We start from the raw sequence: 9,329 nt of genomic DNA, 5'->3' as shown, positions 1-9,329 counted from the left end.
TGAGTGCCTGATGCCCTTATTAGGCTTCATTTCAATGAGAACTTTGGGAAAAAGACTTGGATTTGGTCAAATGAAAATGCCTGGTTCCTTCTTTGCTTTGAATGCGCTGCTGTTTACCCTGCACAGGTGAACTCAGTGGAGTTTGCTTTAAAGACATGGGTCCTACCTCGTTATCTAGTATATAGAGTTTGTATATACCTTTCATAGCCAAATTTAGAATGCAAATTTAGAGTTCTGGAGGTTTCTTAGCCCAGCCAGGACACCCCAAGGCAGGTGCAAAGCGGGTTGTTCAGGGCTTTCCCAGCTGAGCTTTGAACATCTCCAGGGATGAAGAGTCCACCAGCTCTCTGAGCAATCTGTTTTAGTTGTTCATCACTTTCACCGTGAGGATTTTTTTCCTTTTATGTATCAGGATTTGCTCACATTTCCTCCTGCACTTCACTTGTGCTCCTCGAAGGGTCTGGCACCATCTTCTCTTCATGTTCCCATGAGGCAGCTTTAGCCTGTTGGTTGCTAAAACAACCTGCTGTGCTGTGGGCTGCCTTTGCAAGGTGCAAAAGGACAATATGATGCTCAGAATTTAATCTGTCCCAAGCCTGTCCCTCCTGTTCCCTTTAAAATTCTGAAGGGAATTCTTTTCTGAAGGAAGGTTCTGTGCCAGTGCTTGATAACCCTTTTGGTTCCCCTTTTTGGGGAACACCACTTGTGGTCAGCCTCCAGCTGGATTTTACAGCAGTTAAATACAGTGGTATCACTACAGTGATATTTGCAGTGATCACAATAAATTAGATGCTTTGTGTAATACTGGTATTTATTTCCAGCAACTGATGAGTTCATTTATTTAAGGTGGAGACAATCTTTTCAGGAAGATAACAGGCTATTTTATTAGAGGGGTGAGCAAAGGTGAGCAGTTCCTGATGCACAGTAATACTAAAATTCCTCTTAAGTTGATGCTTCTGAGGCTGAGAAAGTCTGGCACCAAAATTTTGAACAGGCTTTCCCCAAACTGGCTCTTAGTTTACTAGTAAGCTATAATATGGATATTTAAGACACTTGCTGTACACATACAAGATGCCAAAAATAAACCTACCCCCTCAGTGTAATAAACCAATCTCTTGTTGAGGGGTCTGTGAAGTTTGTCTGATGTCTAATATTGTTCTCACCATGGCTGAGCTGATTTTTTTGTTCTAGTATCTTCTTTCTTCCAATTATGTCTTCATCCATAACACTGCAAAGCAAAAATTCAGGTAGGCTTCACAATTCGAGGTAAGCATAAAAACTGAGTGGGAAGTTGGAGTAGACAAGAAATGGTTTTGGACTGATCTGATATGGTTTGGGTGATTTTATAATAACATTGTTAGGTGTATTTACTGTAAAACAAGAAAAGGGATAAAATACAGAATGATAAACTGAAGGTTGGCCATGCAGCAGCAATAACTCCTGTTCTGAAGTTGCATCTGCTTTAAAAAATTACGGATTTAAAAGATTTAAAAGATTACAGAATCTTTCTCCAGCCTTTGTGATTTGGCAGAAAGTTGTTGGTTCACCTCAGAACAACGGGGAGCTTGTTAATTGTGGCTGAAAGCATTGCTGGTGGTCACTTTGAAGAGCTGCAGTTCCTGAAATGAGGGAATACAAGCCAATCCCAGTTTTACTGCAATACTTTTCCCTTCTTATTATGTTTGAACTGAAACACAAACAGCAATTTCAGAAGCTTTGGCAGCAGCTGAACACCCCACTTCATACAGATGAAAAAACTGCTTTCTTAATGAAGTGGTTCTGATAAGAGAAAAGAAAGAGAATCAGCAGTGTTAGGTTTTAGAAGTAGCTGGTTCTGACCCCACTGGAGAGGTTCACGCTGTATTTTTAATTTTGCATTTGTCTTTGAAATTCCCTCCTTGTTTTACCTGGTCAGTCAATACCCTGCAAGATACTTTTGCAGCTGTTTTACACTTCTGTGATCGTAACAACTCAGTAATCAATCAACTGCCACCTTTCTGCTTACCCTTTCTGTAGATAAATATTCAAATCTACAAGTCCAAGCATGAATTGAATCCCTCTGGGAACACAACTGGTGCCCTCCCACTTTTTATTACCGTAGTCAGTAACTGATTAAATGATCCATTTATTTCATGGCAGTTTACTTTGGCTTTTATGAGGGACATTGAAAATCCAAGTCACTTGTTACCTCAGCTGGATCACCTTGGTGTGTGACCCGTGAAATCTCCAAGCCTGTGAGGTAAACAATCGTATCAAATGTGAATTGCTGTGCTTATTTCTGGAATCCCTGTGTGGAAAGCTCTGAAATCTGAGTGCCCTGGCAGAGATGAAACGCTGCCACGTGGCAAACGCAGGTGGGGTTTGCAGTGGATGCTACATGTAGGTGCAGCTTTGCAAGTCCATTGCAAATAAAAGCAACATATTTAAGCACAACTGAGCTTTGAGTGTGTGGATGGGCTGGTAAATTCCAGCACAGTAGGTTTTTGGCAATGTTGTTAAGATGTAGGGCACTTCCAAGAGTGGAAAGCTCCACGAAACCTCACCTGTTTGAAGTGGTTGTGCTTGGTGATGTTATCAGGGCAAACAATGCATTAGCACTAAATAAAAATGTTGAACTGGTTTCAACTGGTTTTTTAACGTAGTTCCCAATCTTCATTTCCATATAGTGGGAGAGGCATTCGAATGCTTGATATTCCTCTTCCAGTGAAGACTTTTTCCGTGTGAATTATTTATACATGTGTGTGACTGTGTTGTTAACACTGGCAGAGGGAGGTTGGCCTGGAACTCATTAAACTACAACTGTCATGAGGCAACATATATTTTCACAGTATATCTGTGAGGAGTGACTAGTTTTGCTTAGTGTGGCCAGGTTTTCTGAAGGGCATCAAGCAGAATTTACCCTTCTCTGGCTCTGAGGGGACCTTTGGCCCTGGGAAAACAATGAAGATCCAGGTTAGCAGGACCTGGGGCTGTACCCGTGTTCCACTGTTTCTCAGGAGCACTGTAAGGAGAAAGCAAACAAGGAGGGAGGCTTGTTAACAACTGGAGAACAGCACTGAGAGAATTTCACAGAACTAAAAGCTCTGAATGTTGGGAATGGCAGCAAATATTTAGGAGCTGTGAGGCAGTAGGTGGCCACTGAAGCTGTAATTCCACACAACTTGCAGATGCAAGTGCCTGGTTATCAAATCAGCCAAAGACCCAGAGAACAGACTGTTCTCCAGAGATAATCCTGAACAGTTACCCTCCTTCGTGTTCATATGTCCTGGCAGTGTTGTCTGGTGAGATCCAGGAGCCCAAGACCTTTGTTGTGCCAGTGGAATAAGTGAGAGTAGGAGAAAACACTGGAACAATTTGCCTGTGCTGCATCAGCTCACAGGGTGGTTCTGGCACCCCAAAAAATGTGTGTCGACAAAGTATCCCATGAAGAACTCATCCATTGCAGGATGGCTGTGCAGAAAAGGGGGCACTGGCACAGAATCATTCAGAGAGGAGGGGCCTCAGAATGTCTTCAGTCCAATTTCCTCCTCAAACCGGGGTCAACACTGACCCAGGAGCTTCTGAAAACCTCTAAGGACAGAGCTTCCACAGCTGCTGTGGGCAGACTGCTCCAATATCTGATTCTCCTCGTTAAATCATCTCTCCATATCAAATTGGAACTGTATTCTGGGTTGGTGTGAATGAGGGCCCGTGGTTTTTGATTTGCTAAACAGCAACACCCAACATCACACTCTGGCACGCTGGCAAGTAGTTGCTCTGCATTTGCACACGATCAGAGGACTTAAAATACAGGGCACTTGTTTCTGAGGATGCACAGGGAGCAGCTTCCTCCATGTACGTCTTTGTCAGACCAGCTGGCGTGGGAGTGATTTTTAAATGGTTCTCTGTGCAGTGGGAATACAAATATGTGTATTTTGGACCTTCTTAGAAACCACTGGCAAGATGTGATGTTGCTACACTGAGGTATAATTGGCAAAGCAGCAGTTGTGGTTCCCTTTCCCACCATTGCTGCTGGTCTCCCTCTGTGCCTTCCCTCTTTCTGTGCTCCACTCAAACCACAAACTTGCTCAAGTGGCCCACCTCTATTCCCTGGAAAAATTCATCACCTTTCAGGGTTTATTCTTTTGTTTAGGCTGGTTTGCTTCTCCCCTGGGGCTGGGCAGTCCCGATTAAGAGGATATGGAGGCTACTTCCAATATTTCTTGAACAAATTTGCATTTGTTATACAGCAAAGAAAACAGCAGCACAACCTGCTGTGGGTAGTGGTACCAGGGAAGGAATCTGTGGTCCCTGGACAGGCTTTGTCAGGGTGAAAACCTGCTGAGAATTGAGGCCAGAAGCAATATCAGCCCAGGGGAGTCAGTCTGGCTCACAGTGCTGGTCTGCTGCTGGGTCTGAGTAAGGACCTGCAGTGCAGGTAACAGCTGCTCACAAAGCAGAGGACACTGCAGTGCCTGATGTGCAGCCACCCTGGGAGCAACTTCTCTGGTTTGTTTTTCTTTTGAGTGTGTGTGTATTTTTGTTGTTTGGGTTTATTTTGATGTTTTTGTTTGTTGTTTGTTTGTTTTATTTACTCAACACGCAGAGCAGCCAGTGAATTACAAGCGCTGCCTTTTCCCTGGTGGAGATGGATCAGCTCATCCCTTTTTTACTTTTTTTTTTTAAATTCTTTTAGATCCCTGCCAGGATAACTAGTGAGTTGATAAGCAAGGTGGGGGCAAAGCTTTGGTTATTTACTGAGATAATTCAGTCTGTGGAGGTGAGGCGAGGGCGATCCTAAAACTGATATTTGCAACGGGGTAACAAGTTTATCAAGGAACAGTCCTACTCCCAACAGAGAGAGTCAGAGGGAAGGTATTTTCCAAGCTCCTGAAATTCAGTGGCACTGTGTCTAAGAGATTGAGTGGCTCTGTAAGGCTGTTGCAGTGCTTTTTCTGCATTGGTATATCACAGGAGAATTAAAAAGTACTGCCTGTGGCTGGCGAGGGTGGAAAGCCCGAGGATGGAGTGTCTCAAACAGTTCCCCTGTGCTGAACTCATGACCAGGCTGGACTTAATCAGGTGGATGTGGCACCTGTGGTTGCTCAGGTGTGTCTGTGTCTCCTTGTAGTCAATCAGATGGCACACAGGAATTTAGTGCTGATATCAAGGAATGATATTAAACACTGTGTGCTGCCATTCCCACTGTCAGAGGGGAAGAGGCAGCTCAGGCACAGAGAACTCACTGCAGTGAAGCCCAGTCTTGTTGATCTGCAAAGACAGAGAGGAGGGAGAGGGAGAAACATCAGCAGCTCAGATCTCCCAACTCTCCCATGCCCCTCCCTCTGATGGTTCTGAAGTTGTTCCTGCCATGGGTTTGTCCCCTCATGTTTTATTACATCTTGTCTCTGGTGTTCTTGAGCTGTTTGCCCCTTTTGTTTGTAAGGCTTTGGAAAGAAAGACACGGGAAAGTGCAAATATTGGATCTGTACTAAAATCTTAGTAATTTTGCTTTAACTCTCTAGTTCCTGTGTAGAGTTTGGGAAGGACTGATCTCTCCTCTGTGCAGCACCTGGGCTTACAGGCTGCCTGCTCAGAGCAGACACGAACATTTACACTGTGCTGGGGACACAAGCTTAGGAAAATAATTCCCATTAAATAAATGTGCTGTTGAATTTGTGGATTATAGTGTGTCGAAACTGAATAACTGACTTAAAATTAACGCCTGTAATTTGATCTTAGTTTCCTTCACTTTGTATAGCACGAGAAGTAGCTTTTTTGAGGGTTTTGGTGTGTCTTTAGGTGTTACCTAACATAGAGTTGCCTGATGACTCAACAAACATATTACAGTTATTAAATAGGGTGTGTTTTGTACAAATAAAAATGTTGTTAGCCCTCAAGCTACCTGGCACTGCTAACTTGAGTGTTTGAGCTCTACAGCTCACTGGGGCTGTGCTGTAAGTCTCTTTTAGTCTGGCCTAGATCTGAGGTGTTTAAGTAACTTTGAGAACAGTTCTCTTCATACACAGAAGTCATGTTTGGATTGTTTGATTCAGCTTGGTAAAGTTCACGGTTGATTCGTTTGAAGGTGATCAGATGAGTGGGAATTTAAGGAAAAGCAAAAAAAAAAGAAAGCTTGGGGTTTTTTTCTGATCTACAGATCAAACAGTATCAAATTTAATGCATTATAATAATTCTAAGTTAGTCATCACCAACTTCAGAGAAGTCTGACTTATTGTGACTTTTAAACAACTTTAAATGTAAAACCATGTTTAAGTAAATATAATATACTGTGTGCATTTTGATGGTAAGTTCCCCAGATGACATTTTGAAGAACTGTGATTATCTCGCCTCCATTACAGATTTAATGAAATATTTTATATTAATTGTCTAGTTATTATTTTAAAATTTTAGCAAGTATGTATTTTAGTTACGTACTGCAAACTTAAGTGATTTTGTGTGAAGTAAATTATTCTGATAATTGGATTTAGTACCAACCCTCCCCTCCCCTGTGACATGTGACATTTGCCCTCCCCATCCCAAGCCAGGAATGAGTCAATAAGGCTCTTGCACCTTGCTGTGGGAGCACAAACGTAACTTTGCCTGCAGAGAAGACTTTCTGTGCACAGAAATCGAAGATGTGTGTTTATTCATAAACATAAATGTACATAAATATAGACCAACCCCAGATGACTTTGATATCAGTTTCCCTACAATGGGTTTATATGAGCATATATTAGTTCTTTACAGAGCCTGTGATGGGCCACACACCAGTCACTGAATGCCTTTGGCTCTGGCCTAAAGAGGTGCCATCACAAAGAGTTTTCTTGCCATTCCCTGAGCTTTTTGGTTGTCCCAGTTGTAGGTTTTTATTCGATCCCTCAGCTCTAAAAGAAGATCTGAGCAACTTCACCTGAGTTTGAACTCAGCCCTGCTCCAAGGAGGGAGTGGGACTACACGACCCTCCCATGTAAGTTTTTCTATGATTCTACAGTGGTGATGGCTGTGAAAAGGAGAGGAAAAGGAAGGATACTGCAAGGGTAAATTGGATCAAACTGGGGCTTACCAAAGGATCTTGTTGAAGTCTCTTCAGAGAACACGTATCCCTCTGGGATATAAACCATTAAATTAAGCTCAGCCTCCCACAGTGTGTGTGAGGTTGGTTTAATTTAAACCCTCCTAGGGGTTGTGACATGAGAGATCTCTCATCTCTCAGCAGGGGCAGGCCCAGAATATAAAATCCAGGAGTCTCTGTGGTTGCTGGTGACTCAGCTAAGGATGCTCTTCCCACTAAGTGTTACATGTAGCTTGTGATTAAACAGCTTTCCCCTGAGAAAACTTTTCAGTGGAATTAATGCTTCTATTTTCATTGGAAGGGTTTTCTTTGAGAAGTTTTACCTGCTGAAAAAGCTTTAGAGTTTGAAGAAGTTTCAATTAATTTTACATGTGTCAGAAGCCATTTTTCTGTGAAAAATGTCCAACTGCTTCCAATGCGAAGTGGATGTTTTATTATTTATCTTTCCACTTTTTAATGCGTTTTAATTGCATTAATTACACCAACCGTCCCTTCCCCTGTGACATGTTAAAAAGTTACAGATTAAATCTTCCTTATTCCTCATCTTCTACTGCCATCTACTGACTCTTGGCTGAATGGCCTCATCGTTGAACCTTGAATAAATATCTGTGGTGTACTCCATTTAAGAGCTACAAATTTTGATAAAAGCATCATTTCTACTGGCCTTGGAAGGTTTGTTTTCCTCTCCATTTTAAATATTTTTGATTCTCTGTTAGCTTTTCAGCACAGATGTATCATGTTGAGTTATGTGCAAAAAAAAAAAAACAAAACCAAAAACAAACCAGGGCTTTTTGGATCAATGGGGAAGAGAAGGAGCAGGAAGTGTAGCAGCATTTCTGCATGTGAGTTCAGAAATTCCTGGGGAAAATTAAGGAAAATCAGCTGTGTAGAACAGGGAAATGGGACTTGCTTTAATAGGAACTGGCTCACTTTTTTCAGGGGAAGGTAAATTCAAGTTCAGAAAACAGAACCTTTCTTCCTCATTGAAAGGTGTTATTGGGTTTTTTTTCCAAGAAATACAATTACAGAAATTGATTTGTGTCTGCAAAATGTTTATGCTTTGGTGAACACCACATTTTCTAATTACAGAATCAGTTCAATCTGCTCTTTGAACTCTTATTGGATCAGTGTGTCCTGTTACAGACAGGTGAAAGCAGCCACCTTGAATATCATCTACCATGTAAAATATTCAGGAACCCTGTTTTCCCCTCAGATTTCTCAGTAGAGCCTGAGGCCCCTGAAGAGATATTTGTAAACCAAAAATTATATTGGTATCCATAAATCATCAAATAGATTTCACTTCTCTGATTTAGAACTCTCATGGTGTCCTTTTGCCAGTTCCCAGCACTCCAAATTCACTGGGGTCGGTTTAAATAATGAGATATTTGGAACAACGATGAATTTTAGTTTTTCTGAGCTGTCTTTTGGTATTTGAGCCTTAAGCAGCACATTTCAAGATCTTTTCACTGTTAATGCTACTGTTTTCAAGTATCTGCTGATTATGGGTGGCTGCCTTGAACTTGCTGTTTTTTTACAAGGCATCTCCTCTGACTCAGGATCTGCAGGAACAACCTCCCCTGAAATAAAATAGGACATAAAATAGCCCCATATAAGAAATTCCATGCCACATGTCCCAGCCTCAGGCATCCCATGTCCCACCCAACCTGTGAAAAGAGCAAGTTCCCTGGAAAAGAAATCCATGTGTGTCCAAGGCAGCCACACATAATCAGCAGATACTTGAAAAGAGTGGCATTAATCCCTTTTTGCCTCTGTTCCCCATTGCCAGAACGGAGATGATAATCCCAGCTGTTGCACGGTGCTGGATAAAATACCCTCATCAGTGCCTGTGATCCATGGATACATAATGGTAAAAGCCTCACAGGATCCTAAGAAAGAAGGGAATGAATAATTCTACACCTAATCTGAGGGTTATGTAATATGCATTCAATAAGTGCACATCAAATGAGGAGGATGAAAGGGACTATTGAAAACCAGCTCGTTTGCTGAAGGAAAAAAAAGGCAGGATCCTGTGGGAAGAGGAATATGTGATCATCTCATTAAGAAATATATAATTATCCCTACACTTAAGGGGGCTGAGCTTCAAGTTTAGAAGTAATCTAATTCCTAGTATTTCTTAACTTTTCCTTGTTGAACTTTGCAGCTTTATTATGTTTTGTGGAATGGGTTTCGGTTCAGCAACCACCTCCTCCAGGCTCAAGAGTTGCCCATCCTGACAAGCAGGAAGGCAGGCAAAACCACACTGATAAATTAGGGG

The sequence above is a fragment of the Chiroxiphia lanceolata genome, chromosome 5 (genome assembly GCF_009829145.1).
Source record: "Chiroxiphia lanceolata isolate bChiLan1 chromosome 5, bChiLan1.pri, whole genome shotgun sequence".
In the NCBI taxonomy this organism is placed as follows: Eukaryota; Metazoa; Chordata; class Aves; order Passeriformes; family Pipridae; genus Chiroxiphia; species Chiroxiphia lanceolata.
The sequence above is the reverse complement of the archived record's forward strand: the minus strand, read 5'-3'. Positions refer to the sequence as shown.